General features: G+C 34.6%; 1 protein-coding gene across 1 annotated transcript in view; it reads left to right on the forward strand.

Moving 5' to 3' along the window:
* Positions 1 to 23,112, forward strand: part of IL1RAPL1 (interleukin 1 receptor accessory protein like 1) — a 595,893-nt gene that overhangs the window by 332,955 nt on the left and 239,826 nt on the right. The window lies entirely within an intron of this gene.

A 23,112-nucleotide genomic window follows, 5' to 3' on the forward strand; every position in this document is an offset into this window, starting at 1 on the left:
TAAAAAAGCCCACTGAATATTGTGGTTCAAGCTGTGTGTTTTTGAGTTTTTGAGTCATTAACACTTGAACACAACTTTGCTGTGTGCTTAAGTGTGGATACTATGAATGGTTGATACATCTGATATATTAAAATTGTCCCGAATACTTCACAGTGGTATCTGTAATATCTTGACAATTTTGAGTTTTGTTCTGTTCCAGAAGCTTGTGGGCAGTTGTATTTTTTTTTTTTTTTTTGAGTGGAAGGTGTGGTCAACGAACAGGTAAATTCAGGAAGCATGTCCTCTTACAGAAAAAAAAAAATAATTATGTTTATCATACTCTGTCATGTGATTAAATTATTTGGGACATAAGAACAGCTTTAGCACTAACTCCACAGTACAAGCTCTAACTGTCTCTGGACATGAGAGCAGCTGTAGCCACAACCCAAGAGCAGTAGCTCTGCCCCACTGAGACCATTGCCAGTCTGTGACAGGTGCTTGAGCAACACGTGGTGACGGACAGGAGCATTTTTTCTGTGTTCTTCTCTCCCTACTTTATCTAGTGTATAGTTCAAGAACTTCCTGATCTGAGTGCGCTGTGGTTACTAATTAATTTATTTTACATTAGTCTGATTATTTTTTAATCCATTTAGTCTTGGCTTCAAAGCCATTTTGAAGTATTAAGTTCCACACAGTAATTATGTAACATGAATAAACTATAATTCAGCAAACAGCAATTGCATAAGATGCATTTAACATAAACTGCTTTTAAAGCTACCATATCAATATTTAAAATCCGTTATCAATGAAAACAAAATATATACTGTAATAGTAATATCCACAGCAGCAGAACACTGTGAAGAATGATCCACTGATTTTTCCATCCCTCACCAGACCTCTAACCTCCATTTTACAATTATGTAAAACATGTAGATGAATATACATGTAAGGTAAAAAATGAGCTTTTACAATTATAGGATTACAGTGGTAGGCAGGAGTATGTCATGATCTCTGTAATGCTGTGTAGTTTCATGGTGTATTTCCTAAAAGAAGGCACAATGAGGATTTTCCTGGCAAAACAGAGGTGAACTAAATCCATATGGTTGACAAAGAGGCTTGCATTTATAAGTTCTTGAACCTTCAAAGTATCTAAAGAACCAAGAAACAAAACTTCCAGAATGATTATGTAGGTTGTTCTTGATCCTTTTTTGTACTTAATATATAAATATGAGGTACAGAGCAACTGGTAACACATGTTAAGCGTTAGGTTGAGCTGCAACAGTTTCCTTTAATGGTGAAAAGTTTGTTTTCTCTTTCACTGTATCCTGTTTTCCCTCCACATTAACAGAAATCATAGTCAATTAGGGAATGAAATTTTCTGCTGTTGGATGTGTCTGGAAATCATATTGTTTATGTTGTTTTTGGGAGACTTTAGTAGTCAATCATGTTTATTTAAACCCAATAACCAGGACCTCTTTGTTGTTGTATAGCACTGATTTATTTAGTCAGTACAGATAGGCAATTACTGTCGAGTGATTAACCTCACAATAAACATCCATATACTCTGTTTGAAAGAAAACAGAGAAAGATTCAAGTGTGTGATTTATACCAAGAATAATGTGAATTATCTTTTGCAAAATTTGATACCTGGATTTCAAAAGTACATGTTCCCTGCATCTTTAAGTGATCCCTTCTGTCCCTTTGGTTGGTGCTCCACTGCACAGCAGTATTTCAACAGCCTCAGACTGGCAGAAAAGAGAAAGAAAAAAGCATGGGAACCAGATTCATGTTACTATTTGTAGAAATAGTTAAAAAATGCAATTCATCACTTGTACTGCAGGTAGGAGTTCAGCATTTAATGTTTAACTAGACAGAGACAGAAAGAGACTTGGCTGATTTTGATGTGTTAAAAATGAATGAATTCATAGGGAGGGAACCATTCAATTTCCACCTCTGCAAACCCCAGCAGATTTAAGGACAACCTCCAAATTAGTAAACTCTAGTAGTACTGTGGGTCTTCATATTATCTTTATAATGTTTTGTGAATAAACAGAAAAAACCAGATAGATTTACTCATAGTACTAATTTTTGTTACACCTGGTCCTTACCACCTCCTTTTCTGGGCAACTGTGGATAGTCACCACTGAAGGATTCCTTTATTTTTCCCACATAATGCATTTGTCCAGAATTGCTGTCTCCTTTAGAGAAACCTGCTGCTCGTACAGACTATTAACGGTGGATGTAATTATAAACATGTTCTTTTCAATATTGCTGTTGTATATTCTTATTATAAGCTCTGTGCTTTGCACCTTAAATATCTGAGTGCCTCATAGTGAAACCTGGAATGGCTCATATTCTGATTTACCATTCAAGTTGAAAAATAAGAAGGCAATTCACACATTTTGAAAAAGACCAAACTCACTTAGTAGGTAGTATCCATCTCATCTAAGTATAGCAGCTGAAAACCCCTAAGCTATGGAAAAAGATAATTTCCATTCCTGTTAAAAAAAAAAAAATTGCCCATTCTTAGCTTAAATTATAAGCACTCAGTGCCACCTTGGGTACACCTTTACAGTAAGAACATGGCTCACTTTTTTGTTTGTTTTTTTTGGGGGGGATTTTGTTTCTTTGATCTTTCCATCTTAATGGAAACTTTTTTTTTTGAAGATCTGTATCTCACACTGAATAAATATTGTTGTCTAAGTGATTTAAATCAATTTCATTATTGTCATGAGATGGGATTTGGAAATTCCCTGTTTTTCAAAACAAAAACTATACACTGATTATTTAACTTGTAACTAATCAAAATATTCACATAAAGAGCATAATTAGTAGGTTTTTTGGGTTTTGATTATGCAGTTACACATTCTAAAATGTCCTGCAATGTACAAAGTAATTTGTAGATTTTTATACTTCAGATTAGCAGCTTTTCTTTCATATGGGGAATTTTAATTAAGGCATACCTGCTGTCTCTGACTTAATTAATTAAGAATGTGGTTAGTATTGGGAAAGAATCCTATCAGGAAAATATAGTTTTAATTTAGTCATAGTGAACAACATGGGTCGAAAGTACTTTCCTTCAGTGATTTGTTTTATTTAAATATTGGGTTTAATAATATTATTTTTTACTTATAGTAACAAGGGATTTGTAAACACTTTCTGCTTTTGAAAGGTTTCTTTCAGGTCAAATGAAGTCCAGCCTGTGTCTGAGAAAGAATATACATGTCCCCACTGAAATAACATGTAATTCTCCATCATGAATATAATACAGCAAACAGACCCCATCATCCTTGGAGCTGGAACATTACTCATCCTGTTTTAGTTTTAAATATTAAAATACTTTTTCTGTTCTGTCAAAAATAAGAAAACCTTATACCTTGTGGATGGAATCAGAGCTAATCAGTAGCTTCTTAATCCTGAAGCCTTTCTGCAGAGGTACCTTTTTTTTCTTTATTCAATGATTAGACCCTGAGAAATTCCCTTGGAAACAACTCTCGCTGGAATGAGCACAATTTTAGATTTAATGATTCCATCATGTTTACAATTAAGCTATAGAAATAATAAATTGACAGAGTAATTTTTTTTATTATTTAAATTCAGTCTGCTCAGTTTAACAAATTTCTGCAATAATCTTGAAAGTACCAGTTTACTCTTTTCCATCTTCAACCCATGAGTTTTTCCATCTTTAGGTTTTTTTAGGAAAAAAAAAAATTCTCATTCAGTTATGCTCCTAGTGCTGCTTACAGTTTGGGTTATGTTGGATAAGCTTTGTCTCTTTTTCTTTCTGACAGATTTAGTCTTCATTAGTGTAATGGGAAACCTTCAATGACTACATGTATGTATGTATTTTTAAAGCTGAAAAGATCACTATAAAAATAAATAGTATGAAGAAATAATTGTGATTAAATTATATACATAGCCCCACAGTTCAAAAAATGTGGATCTTTTATATACATATCTTTTATACCTAGCCACAATATCTTGTGAATAAAGAACAAACAAAAAAAGCCCTGAAAATGACACACACACACACACACACACACACACACACACACTTTGAAGGTTATAGTGTGCTTTAAGTGGACTGCATTTTAACTGTATAAGACAAAATCTTTACCATTTTTTTCCCCAAAAGAGTTGTCTTCCATTTCTTCCAGGTGTGCTGCTCTTTCTCATTCAATACATCAGAATGCAGAGAGGCGCTGCCATAAGTATGTTCCTCTTTATTTTTATCTGGTGCTAGATGAGAAAAGTATTAAAGAACAAAGAGAGTTGTTTTCTAAGCATTTAGAGCTTTAGCACAGAATGCTTGGTTTCTGAAGTTAATGACAGGTATGAACTATATTGGATGTACCCAGTGACTCCTTGATTCAGCTGATCCTAATAATTATCAGAGCTGACGTTCATTCCTTTTGTTCATCATTAATTTAATTTAATTCAAATCCAGAACATATTCAGATAGAAGTTCTATTTACCATTATTGTGTGCAAAGACTAATAAAATATAAAGCTAACAATAGACTCATTATGGAAGCAGCATGTTCAAAATACTAACTTAACATTTTAAAATGCATAAAATCATGTAGGTTTAGCAAATTTATGACTGAAGAGTGGGATTTTTTTTTCTTTTTGTAAATTAGAGATGAGTGATTTTCTTTCACAGTGCAATCAGTTTAATGCACCTGAAAACAAGGGTCTAAATTAATTTCTTGTGTGTATTTGAGTAATAATAATCAAAACATTTTGTTGATGTTTGATAAAATATTCTCTGTAAATGTTCATTTAACACATTTATTGTAAATGGGTTTGGAGAGTTATTCAAAATCAGTCTTAAATGAAGACAGCAGTGAGCAAAGCTTTATGTATTTTACTTCAAAGGAAGTGCAGATGATGTCATATACTCTATGGTATAAACTGAATTGATGAATTAGAAAACCAGCTTCAGCAATTTAGCCAAAGAAGAGTTGCAAAAGTTAAAGGGAGAAAAAATTCCAGATTCATTTTCAACCTTGCTGCTGGTGACCTTTTGACATTTCTTCCTTTGTCATGTGCTGAGTTGGAGTGTTCAAAAAGACCAGTTTTAATTATTAGAAATTATTCCTATCAAACTTAGGGCAGAGAGAAGATCCTCTAGATAATAATTCAAAGTAGGCAAAGCAGGGTGGCCAAAACTTACGTGATAGAACAGACTTGATGGGCTTTAGAAGGAAAATTTTCTCTCCCTAAAATAAGGCCTGATGAATAACCTGTTCCCTTTGGGCAATGTGTTTATATGCTCATCATTCTGGACAGTAATAAGTGCAAACATATTTGGTTTTCTACATCAGGTGAAGGAAAAAAATAAGGAAATGATATTTTCAAAATGGAAGTCTGTTTGTATGAGTCAATTTCCCTTTCTTCATGAATTTTGAAATCAAAACAATGTGAGTGGGTGTTGTTACCAAGATGATTGTTTCAGGTTAGTGTAGTGAGGTTGTTAAGATGAGCTACATTCTACAGAAAGAAAGAATTTGCAGACAAAAGTTTATCACAAAAATGTGTTAGTGACTACTAAAGATATAAAAGACATATGTAGTTCAATAGCATCTCACAAAATTAAATAAATCTGTTGTTAAAGCACCCAAGATGCTTGTTAAACAACCTTTTAAAAAGCAGATAAATTACACTGAATGTTAATGTTTCACGTTATTGCTGTGGAATCAGAAGACTTCATTTTACTTTTACGTTCCCCTAGAGTATGTTAAATCTACCAATACTGTCCTAACTGAGCACTTGTCATTTCCAAAGCTTTTCTTATACTGCTTTAGATAATTTATATGTACCGTGGAGTCTTCCAGGATGGTACTTCAATAAACCAGGGTATAAAATGTGCCAGTACAATAGCATAAGGAACTTATGTTGCCCCATCCTAAAAACAATCTATACACATTTTTAAAAACAATCTATACACAATTAGACTAACTGAATATTTAGCTTTAAAATGGAGACCATTTTCCCAATGTTTTCAGTGTCTTTTGAATGGCTTAGGCAGATTCTGAACTCAAGACTTCCTAAGCAAAATTATATTGGTAATGCATATGTCCAGAGAGAAATTCCAGACAATACATGTACCTCAAATCATTGCAATTGTTTTTATAAGCAGAAGATTTTTGTTTGCAGAAGAAAAGTAAAGACACCTCATTTTAACTGCAGCAATATCACATGGGGACTTGTGTGTTAACAGAATAGTAGTCTCAAAATAATTTAGAAGATATCTAATATATGTCCCACGATATTAAAAGAGTAAGTTCTCTTAAAGAGCATTGACCTCCTCAGAAATATTGTCATCTGCCCTTTAATACCCCCCAAGAAAAAAAAAAAAAGGCTTCTTTTCATACTGTTGTCTCATAGTATTAATTAATCACCCAAAGTATCATGGTAGGTAAACAATAGAAAAATAGTGGATATGAAATTTAAGAAACAAGTTTTTACTTGGAATTTTATTTATCCTTGGAATTCTACAAGTGTGAATCAAGACTGAAACCTTAATTTCTCTGAGATTGATGTTCATTTGTCCATTGACTTAAAGAGTCAATATTTCATCTTTTGACTTTCTGGTTATGAAAGATAAGAACTGATATCAATTTTAAAAATTGAAATCAGTTTTTAAAAATTCCAGCTCTGCAAATCACCTTGATGTTTTATTGGTTATTCTGTCACGCAATTTTTTTCAGTAAATGAATTAAATAATTCTCTAAATGTAATTTAAATATCTTTCCTTCATGCCTTAATAACAGGCAAAATGCATGGTAACTGCATAGTGACCCTCCAAAACAGGATGAATAAGAGCTGGTTTTGTTTTTTTTTTTAATCATAATAAGGGAAAACCTACCCATCTATTTCTACATTACTCTAAAGTAGAGATTTTAATTCTGAATCTCTCTCAAACTATAGTTCCTCCCAGTTTTTACTCACTTTGGTAAACAGTTTGTTTCAGTCCTTACTGGAATAAATTTGGGTAAAACACCTACTGACTTATTGGAAATAATATAGAGATAAAACTCAGCAGTCAAGTGAAATAACTCTGCACTCTAGGGTACTTTATCTGAGAAGTTTAAAAATTAAAGATATGTTAAAGGGAATAGAAATTACTAAATTTAAATTGCATAATAATTTAACTTCTGATGCTTTACTTGTCTCTGTTAGAGCTTAATATAGGAAAACAATTTCACCTTTTTTTTTTTTACTCTGTGAATGTGATAATACACAATAATTGTTTGAATATGAAAAAGAAATTTGAACCAACAGTGACATTTTTTCATTTCTTTAATGCAGTTTTTACTTTTGCTTTGGAGTATTATATTCATATCCAGAACTGGATTCATTTAAAAGTATTAGAAACAACTTCACAGAAACATGACTGAGGAGTGGTATAAATCAGTGAATTTCCTCCACATTCTTTAAACGAAGTGAAGATGAGGAACTAGAGTAGAAAGATGCCTGTGAATTTTCTCCCTTTCTAAATCATTCTGTTTCACCTCACTGCATTCTTCCCATGTTCAACAAGAAGATTACATTTCTCCAGGTACCCGATATGGCAACAAACATTCCCAACCCTTAATAAGCCCTTTTTGAAGGCACTAGTCCCATGGCATAATTTTACTCATGTTGTGGAAAGTTTATTTATCGTGCATACATGACCTGTTTTGGGGTATTTTTGTTTGGTTGGTTTTGTTGGTTTTTTTTTTTTTTTTTTTTTTGTTCTTTTTTTTTCTTAGAGCTAAGACTCCTTTCACCTAAGTTTAATATTTACACCCACTGGCATATGAGCTGGCTGCTCTTTGTGACAATTCCATGGCATGACTGATGTTCTCTTTATGCCAATGCACTGAACATCAGATGGGCTGAGTTTTACAGAATTCCACTTCCATCTCTTGACTATTCAGGGGTTTAAGTTGACAAACTCAAATGTAGACTTATAATATAGGCATCTAAATCACAAGAATCCTACTTTAAGGTTTCACAGCTGTTATGGCTATAACCTTTGGAAATGGCAAGCTGGCTCTACATAATATTTTCTTGTTATAAAACAAGCACAAAAACTCATGACGGGTTTTCAAAGCAGACAAGTACAAATTTGTAGTAGAGATATTATTTATTTTTTGAACAAGATGTACAGCTGGGGAAAAAAATGAAAGCTTTTGGGTGTACAAGGCTGTCTTTAAATCTCAGGGGCTTAATATACCAGTTGGTCTAATAAAATATATTGCTTTTACCTCGATATGTCTAAAACAACATTACTGTTATTATCTTTCATGGTATTTAAGTTTTCTTAGGATGGGATCACAGCATGCATTTCTTTAAGCTAGCTGCAGTGTGCAAAATAAGTATAGGGTTTTTTATTAAAATATAGCTATTTTGATTAATTTTGGCAGTTAGAATAAACTGTGCTTCACATGTAACACAAAGTTTCCCTTTGTCGTTCTGTGCTTTCTTTGAAAGTGATGATTGTGACTACAAGACAACTGGAAGCCTTCCTTTTATACTTCACTATTCTCAATTCAAGGCAAACTAAATATAAATATAAATAAAAATGAGACCTTTTTGAGAACAAAGGTTTTGGTTCGAGAGCTGCAGTAAACAGAATAAATGTTTTATTAGAAAGTAGGTGGGTTACGATGCTTCAGTGTAGAGATGGTAAATTTATTTTAAGCTTTAAGTTTATCTTCTAACAGGACATTTTAATGTTGCTGTCAGTAGTCTTTAATGGCCAGGTGGGTAAGAACTGAGGAGGGAGGTGATTATTGTATTGTTTCCTTGTAATATAGCTCTGCCAGGAAACCTTGTCTCTTCCAGGCACATCCAAGTGAGAAGTGCAACTTGCCATGAACATCTGTTTCCTCCACAGCTTTGAGCCTGGCACCAGAGCCCAAGCACCACCTGCCGTATGGCATCCCATGCTGGACCTGTCCTACCATGCCACCCCCTCTGACTCTTTGCATTTTGGCTGAAAGGTTCCTATCTCTGTAGTTTGGAGTTGGTAATTACCTCTCAGTTTGTGATTTCAGTGGCCAAAGCCATTCACTCTCAAAACCTCTTTGCCCAGCCTGCCCCATGAACGCACAAACCAGCAACGCGTTTTGGGTCTTGGTGTCCTATCTGGGATGTGCAGCAGCTGGAGGTACCTTTCAGGGGCCACACTGCCTCCCCACAAACATTGCTCTGGTTGTTCCTGCCCTCCAGCAAACCACCCATCTGCCCATCCTGCCCTGGGCAAAACCCAGGTAGAAACAGTAGATGAGCCAAGTCTGGGAAGAGAGGCAGCACAAAATAATCCCCTGAGACAGAGGCAGCAGGCACCTCTGCTCCTGCGGGGCCAAAGTGAGCACCTTCCCACCTGGCCACAGCCCCCAGCCCAGCAGCCACCCCTCCATGCAGTGGCAGAGCATTGCTGACATCCTGTTGAGAATTTTCAGGTGTTTTATTCCTTCAAAACAATTCCATCAGTTTTTCGGAATTTTCAAGCTAGCTTTCAGAATTCAAAAAGTCACTCATGAATAACTAGGCAAAGGGCAAAAAATGCATTGTGATAAGCTCATTTAAATAGAAATAGGCTCATTCCTTTGTGTGGGTTGCATATGCTTTTCTATTATTTTTTATTTAATATCTAAATTTTTATGAGCAAACTCAGTTTTCTGAGAAGCTACCCTGACACCACCAGGAAAAACAAAAAATTAAGGCTAGGTGAACTGTTTGTCATTTTCATACAGCTAGCACTGTGCAGAATTTTTGCTTACATTTGAGTAGTGACAGTTTATTAGGACGAATGGGGGGGGGGGGGGGGCAGGAACCGAAATTTAGGAAGAAAAGACTCTTGCAAAATGTGGATGTATGACATTTAGTGGAGAGTATGTGATCACAACGGGAAAAGCATTTATTTTTTTCCTATTGTTGTCCACACATAAAAAAGCTGTACACTTAATAGGAAATGGTCCTATGTAGCTATTTCTCTTACTAAGAGAAGTTCTAAAGACTGAAGAAAAATTCTTGCGAGATGTAGTCTGGCTTTTGAAAAGCCAAGGACATTTCAAAATGCTTTTGTGTGCATTCTGTAATGTCTTATTCTAATATATTATAAATGGTAGTTGGCAGATTACATCTCATATTTTCAAAAGCTAACGTCTGTACTGTTCTGCTGTAGATGTCTTCTTGTGTATGTGGTTCAAAACCATCTTTTTGATCTGTCATAGTAGTTTTGATATGCACATAAAGCTGAGAGAACAAGGATTTATAAACTCCACTCAGAAAGACATACAGGTAGAAGTGCCTGCTAGGGGGTGGGCAGAAAGCATGAAACATTGAAGGAGTCTTACTTTAGACTATAGTATATATACACTGGAGTAAAATATTATAAATACAAGTTAAGGGTCCTGTTTTTACTTACTAGTCCCATAAGACACATGATAACTGTTAGTGTTGTATTTTTTATGATCTGTCATTTGAAAAGAGCAGTTCTTGAAAATGCTCATTATTAAAACAAAACAAAACAAAACAAAACAAAACAAAAACAAAACTAATCCAAACAATATAAATTATGGGGGGGAGGGAGGGTGTGGAACTTGCAGGCCAAATTAAAAGACTTTCATGACTTGAAAGTTTTCTTTCCATTTTTGAATGTATGGCAAAATCACTCCTCTAAGAGGGCATGCGAACATGAGAGCTGATCTGGTTCCCTTATTAAACTGAGTGCTTCAGAGTATCAGAGGGCAGAAATATCTCATTAACTTGATTAAAAATACTATACAGAGTCAACAGAAAAATGAAGAATTTACTCTTTGTATTTTAAAAGTATTTTATGGACAGAAAGGAGAGGTATTTTTTAAGAAGCTAATTGTTGCAGAATGAATAACTACATCTGTGGAAATTCCTTATAGGTCCTGGTCATATAAATTGTGGAAGAGTAAATAAAATTAGTAGAGTAAGAAATGCAATTCTGATTAAAAAAACTGAATTGGAGGTGGTCTAATTTTTTTTAATGGAAATTTATAACATCTAGTTAAATTAACTGAAGTACTGTTAAATTTTCAGGATGTGGATTTTGTCTTCAACATACATGGAAAAGGTAATTTATTTTTTTAGAGGCCTTTCAGCACTCAGTCAATAAGTTAGGATGGAAAAAAAATGTTTTCTGCAATTTCAGCCATTAAAAGAGAAGTTAAGCCAGTGCTAAACTTGTGGTTGTAAAGGATTTTGAGAAAAGAAAAAAAATTGTTTTCATTGGATTGATGGGTTGTTACATTAAAAATGTGAAAGAGGGTGAAAAGTGTATTCATCTACAGCTAAGAGACACTTAGAAACTTTTTTACCTGTCCTAATAAAAATAGTAGTCACATTACTATAAAAGTCAGTTTAAACTCTTGTAATTTTAATTATAAATATGCAAGTGTTTTAATTAAACACATACACACCCCCATTCATTTAATTTGAATGGAGCTTGCTGACTAACAGTCGACAGAAAGAAATCTCTTCATTTTCCAAGATCTTTGGATCTCTCCTCCAAGGAGAGGAGAGGAGAGGAGAGGAGAGGAGAGGAGAGGAGAGGAGAGGAGAGGAGAGGAGAGGAGAGGAGAGGAGAGGAGAGGAGAGGAGAGGAGAGGAGAGGAGAGGAGAGGAGAGGAGAGGAGAGGAGAGGAGAGGAGAGGAGAGGAGAGGAGAGGAGAGGAGAGGAGAGGAGAGGAGAGGAGAGGAGAGGAGAGGAGAGGAGAGGAGAGGAGAGGAGAGGAGAGGAGAGGAGAGGAGAGGAGAGGAGAGGAGAGGAGAGGAGAGGAGAGGAGAGGAGAGGAGAGGAACACACAGGTTGCTTTTGTGTTTGTTTGTTCTGTAAGGAGCAAAATAATAAACAGTTTTAAACGTACTTAGCTGTATTTGACCTTTACCAAATTTTGAGTAACACATCATTGAAGAAATATATGGAACTTTCTTCCCTGGCAGGAAAATACACTTTTAACAATAGAAAGACAATTTGAAAATCCTGCTATATTTTTAGGAAGTTCTTCCATTAGATAAGGGGCAGACTTTCAATGCCTATAGTAATACACTAACACTTTTTCCTAAATAAGATGACAGTTTTACTGGGTGCAGGAGAAGAGTAGCTGTGAATTCAAACCAAGGCAGTAGAATAGCTGTTGATAAAGCATTTGTTTAACACAAACATATATTTCTTTCTACTGTGCAATGGGAGCCTGGGAAGACTTCAACAACACCCCCTTAAAGATTTGTGGTGTACAGGAGAAAATGAATATGCAACTAGAGAACGAGCAAGAGGCTTCCACCAGTAAAAATGAGGAAAAATACATATAGAGAAGACAGTGATTTGTTTTCTTCTACAGCAAGTCCAGTGTAAATGCAACTATGATTTTCCCTAATGTGGGAATCTGTACCATTTTTCACAAGATTGTATTGACACTAAAGAGTGGTGAAATAGTCAGAAGTTCTGAATATATTTAAATGAATACAGTTGTATCTGTCATCATGAATGGCTGCTATAATCACAGCTTTTAAAACCCACTGTTGGCTTCAACACTCCATGGTACAATGGAACTCTTCAGAACTACAATAGTTGTTGACATTCCATTAAAGAAAACAATAGAAGTGGAATGAATATGCTTAGATTTCTTTTTACTCTGTACAACTGATTTATAAAAAGAAATAGAAAAGGGAGAGAAAAACAAGACAAACCACTGTGAAAAGTAATTAAAGATACATATAATTGGGAAGGGTAAAATACTGCTACAGCTATAGTAGAGAGTATTTGTCACTCTTTAAACTATTAAATGGATTATAAAAAAAATTAATATCACTATATCATTAGGATTGTCATAGCTATCACAGTGAATTTTGTTTCTAATTTCTGTTAAAAAATAAGGCTATGTAAGGTTTTTAATTTATCATTTATGTACCAGCAGGCTGTATAGCGACAGTTATACAAGTTTTATTCAGTTTCAGCTATAACAATTTAGATTCTAACTACTGAGAAGTTCAGAGGTGATGGATGTTTAGTTAAATTTTTGCATTATATATTTCTGTTTATATTAGTTGTGATGAATGTAGCCTACCTGAATCTCATTGAAATGATGCTTTCATGAAAGTTTGCTGCCCAAGTTTGTATAGAATGATCCTGTCAAAACATCAGCCAAAAACACAGCTAGACATCATTTACTTGTTAAAAAAATCATGATTTCCATCTCCTCCTCCAAAGGGTAGCTCTCAAAATCATTTTGGAATTTATATGAAATACGTTGAAGAGCTTTGCCTTTACCTGTCAGCTTTGCCTTTACCTGTCATAATGAAATACTTCAGCTGCAGCATGCAGCCTTTTCCTGCTTGAAAACCTCTATAACTGTTGTGCTCATTCTAAGGAATATAGAAAGTGAGAGGCTCCAAATTGCTTTTGAAGCTATTACTAGGTAATCCACTGCATGAGGTTCCTTTACTTGCTTAGTTGCTTTTATTCTAGAAATGGCATTATAGCAAAATAAACAGCACTGTCAAAAATATAAACGTATTTTTCTCCCTCCCTAATGTTATGTTAGCTACCTGTACAGACATTTGAGAGATATCTCTGCATCTTATACACAAATGGTAAACAATATTGAAATATAAATACATGAAGAATATTAGAATGGGTTTTTAAAATACTAAATTAATGTTTAATATGGCTTTATTATACAAGTAATCTGTCACAGCCAGTAAACCCTCCTCCTTCTTCTGCACTGAGCAAAAGCAGAACACCTTGGCTAGGAAAAATTAGAAATACTATTAATTTTGTCTGCTAAATTTAAGGTGGGATTTTTTACATCCACATACCAAATTGTTTTAAAATAACCTTGGTTTTCCTTTGAGTCTTGATCCACATGCCTGGAACTTCACCAAGCATTGTTAATCAGAGTTAATTAGAGTGCAAGCTGTAAATATTGAAGTTTTGACAAGCATTTAGAATTCTTCTAATCTTTTTTTCATCTGTCATCTGTAATAAAGTAAATGCCTACATTAGAAATCAAGCCTTTAAAAATTGCTGTCTATTCCCTAGTTTTCTTTCTGGAAGATTTATCTCTGCCTAATACACCACGAAAAATTAACTAAAATTATTTAGAATGACTTTTTTTTTCAGAGTCATGAGCCACGTCTTAATGGTCAATGAACTAAGAATGCATAAGTAAATGAAAAGAAAATACAATTGAGAACTTAGACTGTGTGGAAGTGAATAAATTTGGGAGGAGGAAATGTTAGAGAAGACAGATATTGCAGCAAATGTGGCTCAAAAACTCTTAGTAGCGCTCATGGGAATTAACTATTAGGATGTGCCGCCTGAAAGATCACAATGTTCACAAAGTCTTTTTTCTGAATGTCATAGTTTTGTTACTTTTATAGTAGTTTCATCAAATTATGATTTTTGTGACAATGCGGGAGTCAGTGAAATGTCACTCCTGTCTGGCAATCATTCTTGAAAAACAGGCTTACCAAGAAAATAAGTAAAAACACATTCTAAACAGCCACTGCAATTACAAGAACAGTCATAAGCAGGAGTTTTCTGGGACAGTTCCAGACAGTTCCAGGTTTGGAGATGTTCTTAAAAAAGCACTTTCGTTTCACTACTGATGAATTCCAAGACTCAGAACTCAAAATCTCTCTTAATCTCTCTGTACTAGATTCATGAGAAGACGGACAAAAAGACACTAAATTCCTGTTTATAAATTAACAGACATATCTCATTGTAATTCCTGTCAGACAATGTCTACATCACAGAAAATGTAGTTACAGTCAGCAGTAATTTGCACCCTCTTTGGTCATCTAAGAGAAGATGAGACTTGAGTGGTTTTGGAGGTTGCACTACCAGCCTCACTATTAGGCAGAATCCCAAAAGTACATTTGAGTACAGGGCGGATGAAGAAACAAACCTCTCTGCTATGGTTCATAGATAAAGAATTTGGTTCATGACATCATGATTCTTTGCTACTCAGGATAAATGGTCTCTGCCCGGTTTCTAGACATCTTTCAAAAGCTTACCTGCAGCTGATATAGAAATGGAAAAAAATAACTCTTGAATGACAAATCAAGATATTTACTGAAGTGTGGCCTACATCCAAATTGTTTTTTGGTTTGGTTTTGATTTTTTGTTTGTTTGTTTGTTTGTTTTTTACATAGAAAAGAATAAAATTGGATTATCTGGATTACAATTTAATTTAAATGTATTGATCCCTACTTAAGGAGATGCCCATATTACTCCTAGATGGTGGTCTGCCTTGGGATCAGTCAGAGTTTGGCTAACCTGCAGACATTTATGTTGAGGGACTGTGATGTATTCTGCTCAGCTTGTGCAGTGTGTCAGCTTCAATATTTGTTTAACAGTGTCTTTAGCAGTTGGATTTGATGAACTTAAGGATCTTTTCCAACCTAAAAAATTCTGTGATACTATGATTCTATGACAGTAGCTGTGGTATTCTATTATGTCACTATGAGAACCCTTCAGCCCAGCCATATTTTGCAGACTTATAGTTCAGCAGCTGACAGTGGGTATCAGTATTAGTGTGTACACTAACCCTTGACAATGGCCTGAAAAGAAGGTGATTGTTTTGTCTTTGAAATTTGAAATTCATCATTCCTCTGTCAGGATCCCAGACTTCACTTGGTATTCTCTGAATATTTTTTTAACTTCAAAGAATATTTTGGAGATTTAAAATTAAGTTGGAGACAGTTTTCTTGAGACCAGTGTGGTTTTATATATATATATATATATATATATGGTATTAAACTCATTAAATCATAAATATTTTTTTTTGCTTAAATCATAGATAATTGTTTTCAAATAGGAATTCATAGGATAAAAATCAGTATTTCCACTCAGAAAGGTAGCATTACTTTAAAACAAACAAACAGAACCCCACCAGCTAACAGCAGAAGTCAGTGACAGCTGGTACTGCCTATCTCAAAATGGGAACAGAAAGCAGAAAACTTGCACTCTGCTGTCAGTATCCTGTCCACATTTCAAGCCATTGCCTTGAAGTTCATGGCTGCATTGCACTTCTAGAGCTCCTATCTCATCAAAACTGCTGCAAAATTAAACACTGAACTTATCTCTGAGAGCCAAGACAGACATTGGAATTTTCCATAATGGTCAGCTGAAATTTTCCCGTGCTGCTCCCTGCTGGATCTTGGGCTGCTCACAGCTCTGCTCCTTGAAGGTGAGCTGTACAAAATGCTTTCCAGAAGCACCCAATTTTTCTGTCTAAAGTTTCCAGTGCTTCTAAACTAGGTAACATATCAAACTGGCAGTGAAAACTGCACGATACGTGGTTGCCTGTGACTGTCAAACCTCCCAGAGTGGTGTTGGCAGGTAAGAGCTGCTCATTTCTAGAAAATCTAGATTTTTTTTCTAGTAAATTGAAGACAGATTGGATGTGGCAGTGCTGGGATCAATCTTTAGCTTTGCACTCAGTAAGTTGCAGAAAATGTTCTCAAACATTTTCCAATTCCCTTATTACAAATAGATGCATGCAAAACATCGTGTGCTTGCTTGTGGAGTCATCAACTCTTCTGATCACATTCTGAGGGACAGGAAAGTCTTCAGATAGTCACTTCAGATTTTGTAATTCCAGCTTGGTTCATAATTTTATTATGTGCCTAATAGCATTTGGACATCAGAGGAATGCATCAGTCACCCTGAATGATTTATAGAAAGGTTTTTTTTTTTTTTTAAGTTGAACTAGCTATTTAAAAAATAAAATGTTTTGAATTAATACTGCTCTGAGTTTCATAATTGCAGACATTGAAAAGGACACCTGTGAAACATCTAGAGCTGCAGAATAGGTAGTTGCAACTTTATTTACCCAATAAGTATTGTCTGGATAATAATGCAGGCTAAAGTTCCTCCCTGGATTATCATCTTTCATGGAAAGCTTTCATTAGCCCCTCACTGACCCTCAGACCATTTCAAGAATTACATGCCCTTCTCCTGACACGAGAGTGAAAAGTTGGGTCCAAGTCCTTCTGCTTCCTCAGGAGGTCAAGGCTGAGTGTTACAAGATTTCTCTCTCTGCCATTAGTGCTGCTTTGGGGGGGAAAAAAAAAAAACAAAAAAAAAAAAAACAAAAAAAACCCCAACCAACCAAACAAACAAAACCAACAAAAAAACCCCCCAAAAAATAACAAAACAAAACAAAAAACAACCACCCACAACAGGACTAAACTCTTTTCTTCATGTAAACCATTCCTCTCTGACTCTTGCTTATCAAGGAACTAGATACCTTACAAAGTGAAAAATAGGCAGGACATTCATAGAACCATGTGTGTATGCATAGGTATACATATGAAATAAATAAGAATTATTATTCTTAGTTATAAGTTGTTCAGACCTGAAACATAATTCCTATGAACTCAATTTCGCCCCTAATTTTGACAAAAACTGAAGACTATGTCTTTCCTGGTCATCTCTGGTGTTAGTCATAGTATATCAGGCTCTTGGTGACCGTTTTTAATTCTCACCTTTATCATATAAACTATAAATATCCAGCTCATTCCAGTGATTCCTTTCACTAAAGCACTCTGCCTTTTTTAGACTTACATCCCAGAAAAGTAAGAATTATGAAAATAAAATTGTCGTGCTCCTTTTTCTTATGATTTCACCAAAATAAATTTGCATTAATAAGATTAGAACTGTGTTCATTTGAAGGACCAGAATATAACCAAGCTGGAGTAGGACTCCATTGTCTTGAAAAAGGGACTGATCTTTTTTGATTTGCTTCTCAATACCTACTTAAATAAATAAGCTTTTAAAACACGTTAGAGCTGATTAATTAACAAAGAAATTACTTTGGAAAGAGACTCTACAGCAAAATAACCTTGAATGACTGTCCTGTTCTTTCAAAAGAGCTTATCTTTTTGCCATTTGCAAGTTTCCAGTTCTTTGCCAAAAAAAATGTTTAAAAACAAAATAATAGAATGACAGAGGGGGAAAAAAGATATTAAATTGGGTAAATACATTTTCTTCAACACTTCTGTTCCTTAAAGGATAAATATTTCTATTTCTGAATCCTATGAAAACATTGTAATAAATATCATTAACTGTGGAAATATGAAGCAGAAGCAACTGCTTGAAGGTAGGAGGGATATTTCTTCTGCATTTGGCATTTAAAACACATCTCAGATTGGTGAGAGCTTTTTTAGTATGATAGGCTGCAGCTGATACAGAGATATTATCCATTGCTGAAATTGTTTCTGAAGATAATAATTATCACAGAAATTCCAAGAAAGTTTGTTGGGACTTTTGCTTTGGGATTTTTTGTTTGGTTGTTTTTTTTGGTTTTGTGTTGTTCTTTCTTTAAAAAAATCTCTTTGAATTCGAGCTAATACTTTTACTGGAAAACCATGCAGCATGTTTTCCAAGCAGATTTTATATTTTCTTTCTTTGATATATATATATATTATATATATATATATATATATATATATATATATATATATATATATATATTCTATATTCTTTCTTTGAGATATATATATATATCATATATATATAAGTAATAATGATAGAGACCAAGAAAGGGGGAAAAAAGGAGCATGAATTTATGTGTAATCTTAGCTGTATTCTTGAAGAAGAGAAATGCACACTGACAGATATAAGATGGCATTAAAGGCCCCTTTGACAGAAGCTTCCTCCGTATTACTATTTCACAGGACCTGAAAAATGATGGTTCTTTCTTCATAGTGGGAGATGGAGGTCGGGAGAGAGAAAAGAATTGAAAAATACTGCCTCTCAGATGAATGCACATTAGTGTTAGTATCATACTTTATGGAAGAAAAGTCAATTTTAGGCAGTTGGGCTTTGGTTTGGTAAGTCAAACCTCACTGATAGGATGAATTGTCTCCTTATAAACACTGACATTACCACCCAGTATGTGTCAGAATTATAGTCCAAAGCATAATAAGACCTCGGCCAAATTGTGATTTTAGATCAGGTTTAGCTGTAAGAAGGTAAAAAAAAAAAAAATCTCATAAATTGCTTTTTTGGATTGATATCAATGCTACAATTTCCTGCTTCCTTCTTGAGGCATTTCTATCCATCAGAAACTCCACTCTCCCCTTAGAAAAAGATATTATTCATGCAAAAGAGTCTTTAAAGGTTTTTATTGATGTGAGACTGTTTTAGTTGTCACTGGAACTGCCTTATGTTTGCATCTATCAGGTACTTGCAGCATATCTTGTTCCTCTCTGGGGAAATACATCTATGAAACAGCTGACTGGAAGTCCCTGTTATCACACAGTCTGCTGCCAATAGCTGACATCACTTTGGGCTGTAACTGAATTTTAGTTTTTGAGTAACTTTCAATGGTGCATGAAATTTCTATTTATTATGTGCTCTCTCTATTATTGTTATTATTTTTTAATTCCTCATTTTTCCTGTTGTCATCCAGTCTCATCTCTTAGTTAAATCAGAACTAAAGGGTACATTTAAATTTATTGTAATGAAAACATGGATATGTGTTCTGCTTTTGAAATGGTAAGAGTGCATAAGGTAGTGAAAGAAGAAATACAACAAAATTAGCCCAACTTTTGCTTTAAATAAGTAATTTATAGGATAAAAATGGATATATCTTAATGCTGAATATCTTTATTAAATTAGTGGTTTTCAGAAGTGTAGGTGTGACATGACTTACAGACCCAATATACTCTTTTGCAAACCCAAATATATAATTATTACTAAGATCCTAGTTTAGAAATGCTAAAAACTTCTGGAAGATTTTGTTTCATCTTTGTAAAGTTTTCCTGGCATATTCATCATTCTAACTTAATAGTGTTTCAAGGAAGGTAATTTAGTTTTTTACCTTTTATGAGCACATTTATCACTTTCCTAATCGACAGATATTCTGATTGCTATGTTTTTAGGATAGATAAGAGTATTTCAGTAATTCTGAATACTTTGAATTAAAAAAACAGGAAAAAAAAAAGTCTGGTGTTGTAGTAGCAACTAAGTAAGGAGTGATTTAATCTTAAAACTGATACTATTGACCAGGGGTGCTGCTCTTAGAGCTATAAACAAATAGCATATACAAGTAATTTTGGATTAAATGTATGTAAAACAAGATGGATAATCAGCTTTCTGTCATGTTCTCTCTCTCTCCCTAAACACGCAAATAATTTCAAAAAGCAGAATTGAAACACTAATTTCCCAACAGATAGCAAACCTAGTGAACAAAACATAGATTTGTAGCTTAAGACATGAATTTTTCATTGAAGTAATAAGAGAGTAGTTACTGTGTGTATTTATGTTTTCTCTTAGACAAATGAAGTAACTACTGAATTCTGCATCGAAGGCAAATGCTGAGAAATTCAAATAGGACACATTCATACGGAATATGTTTATTATTGGTTGTATATATCATTTAATATTTAAAAGTCATTTTATCATGTACTGTAGCTCATGGAAATAAGCTTTCCTCTTATTTTTAATCTTGGGAAATGGTTTTCAGTTAGAGAATTCTGGGATTTAATTACAGAACTTTTCAGAAGCTCTTGTTAAAGGCACTAATTCTACCCCTAAGAATCCGTATCTCCACATTTGGTCTACGGTAGTTACATAAGGAGAAATGAAAGAACTGAATGTCATGACCATGACATTTCCCAAGAATACCTCTCTGTCTTCTCTTACTTAGAGTTCATGGAATTTTTCCACACCTCTCTGTAATAATAGTCTTTCTCCAAACTCCATTTCACTTTTTTTTTTACAGTTCTATATACCTTTAAAGCCTCCACAAGATCTTGCAGGACGGAGTTCAAATCTTGTAATCAAACATTGTGTGAAAAATGGTATTTTTTGCTTCGTTTGGAACTTTTTTTCTGTTAGTAGTTAGAGGCTGATTCTCTTCTAAGTTATGTTGCTGAAAACCAAGAACAAAGCTGCTTTAAAAGTTTTAGGAGAGAGGGTTCAAAAAGATGCAGATGTTATGCTGTTGAATATTCTGGTTCTCAAATCTAAACGTATATTATTTCAAATCCTCCAACTAAATGGTAATGCAAAGGATGCTCAAACCAATTGTACTGGTTTGAAAAGCAAAACCAGTGAGACTTCAGGTCAGTAATACAATTTTTAATAGGGAAGAGAAAAAGGAAAAACAAAATACATGCAATAATTAAAACCACTGACAGAGTCAGAATACAACCTGATACCCTGTCAGTCAGGGTGCTGGTGCAGTTTTCCTCCAAAGGGTCCAGCAATGATGTGGAAAAAGCCTGGTTCTTCCTCTGGAATCCAGTGGAAAAAAATCTGCCTTTGGTGTTCTAAACCTCAGTTTTTATCTAGGTAGGAAAGGCTTGGCTCGTCCTCCTGGCTGGAGCATCTCCCAATGGGATGAAGTAATCTTATCAGTTATACAGTAGGACTGAATGGCCCATTAACAGAAGATACTTCCCACAGAGATAAGGATGGTCACCCTTCTCAGATGGTAATAGAATATATATATCCTGTATTGTAAACCAGGACACTAATGAACATACTTTATAATTCTCAGAGTTACACACCAGGTCTCAAAAAAATTAGGCACCCTGGGATTTTAAGTTGCTCAAGAGGGATGTAAAGTCAGACTTTGGCTACTTTGGAGGTCTTCAATCTCTCAATATTTACTTGGAGTGTTAGTTTATTTTACAGCCTCAGAAGTTTAAGCATACAGATAAAATAGTGATCAATTGAAAATACCAGTTGTGTAAGGCAATCACCTGGATATACTCCCAAAGTCTGAAGTCATCTTGAAGACCCTCAGAAGAAATACATTTCACAAGAGCACAGACAAACATGCATAATGCATGTGGTGGTGGTTCTGTGTGTAGCTTTGTCTCACCTGTTTATAGCCATTTGGGCAGAAAGCCACCAGTGATTAATCTGAGCTGGTCATCTGGGCTCTTGCCACAATCAGTGATGGGCTGATTCGTACAGGTGTGTCTGTTTCTTGCTTGGTTCCTTAGGGTACACAGTATTCTCTTCCCATGGCTGTGGTCGGTGAGATTATATCCATTCAGGGTCAGCAGAAACAAGCAGTCCCTTAGGACTGGTGGCAGCTGAGCAGCTGTAGATGAGACAAAGAGCAGGCTCATGGCTGATGTGCTCAGGTACTCTCAGCTTTCTACTGCTCTTTTTCATTCTGACATTTACCTTACAATATATCTCTTTAGATTGCCCTTTTCTCTTGTGTGTTGAGGTCTCTTGCAAGTTCTGCAACATAAATACTAAGTGACAATGTTCCCTATCAGATATGCTGGATTTAAGATACATAATATTTTTCAAAAATCATCACTTTTTAATCTAACCCTTTTATCTTGTTGCTCCCAATCCAGAAATTAGTAGGAAAGCAAACCCAATACCAAGTTACTTATAGTAAATTATTAGAGTACCTAAATATTCAAATCCACAAAATAAGCTTTCAATTGCTCGCATGTAAGGATTTCACATTATTAATCATCAAATAAAGAAAAAATTAAGCACCTTTTCTTTTTAATTTAGTAAAAATTACCAACGCATAGTTGTCATTAAGCAAAGCAAAAGAGGTCTGGCATCTGCTAAAACTGGAACAAGTTTTTCGATATGATCAGGTACTTCCACTCTCATCCTTACTCTCATCCTTGAATCTATACCAGTATAAAATATTTATAGTAACACCCTGGAGAGATGTAGGCCATGCACTTCTCATGTAGAGGTGTCACAGCACACAGGAATTAAAGCTTGATCACATAATTACAAACACCTTGTCATATAAAATGACGACTCAGAAAGAACACGTTAGGCCAGGATTTGAAACCGATCAACGATTTCCTGTGCTGCTGTTGTACAGCACAATTAAGATGAGGAGAATGCTAATAAGAAATACTCCCATCTGGTAATATGTATTTTAACCTCATTAGACACTCAGTGAATAGAGTTAGGCTTATGTCTGAAAATTAAACACTGATGCCTATAAAATATGCCACTTGATGCACTAATCTTGGAGAATTTCTGTAATGGAAATGTTAAATCTGTTCTAAATACATTTAGAGGCAATAGTAAGGGTTTCAAGCATTAAAAATCAGACATATTTTACCTTTTAACATTATTAATACATTTCTTATATTA

The sequence above is a fragment of the Cinclus cinclus genome, chromosome 2, assembly GCF_963662255.1.
Source record: "Cinclus cinclus chromosome 2, bCinCin1.1, whole genome shotgun sequence".
Lineage (NCBI taxonomy): Eukaryota > Metazoa > Chordata > Aves > Passeriformes > Cinclidae > Cinclus > Cinclus cinclus.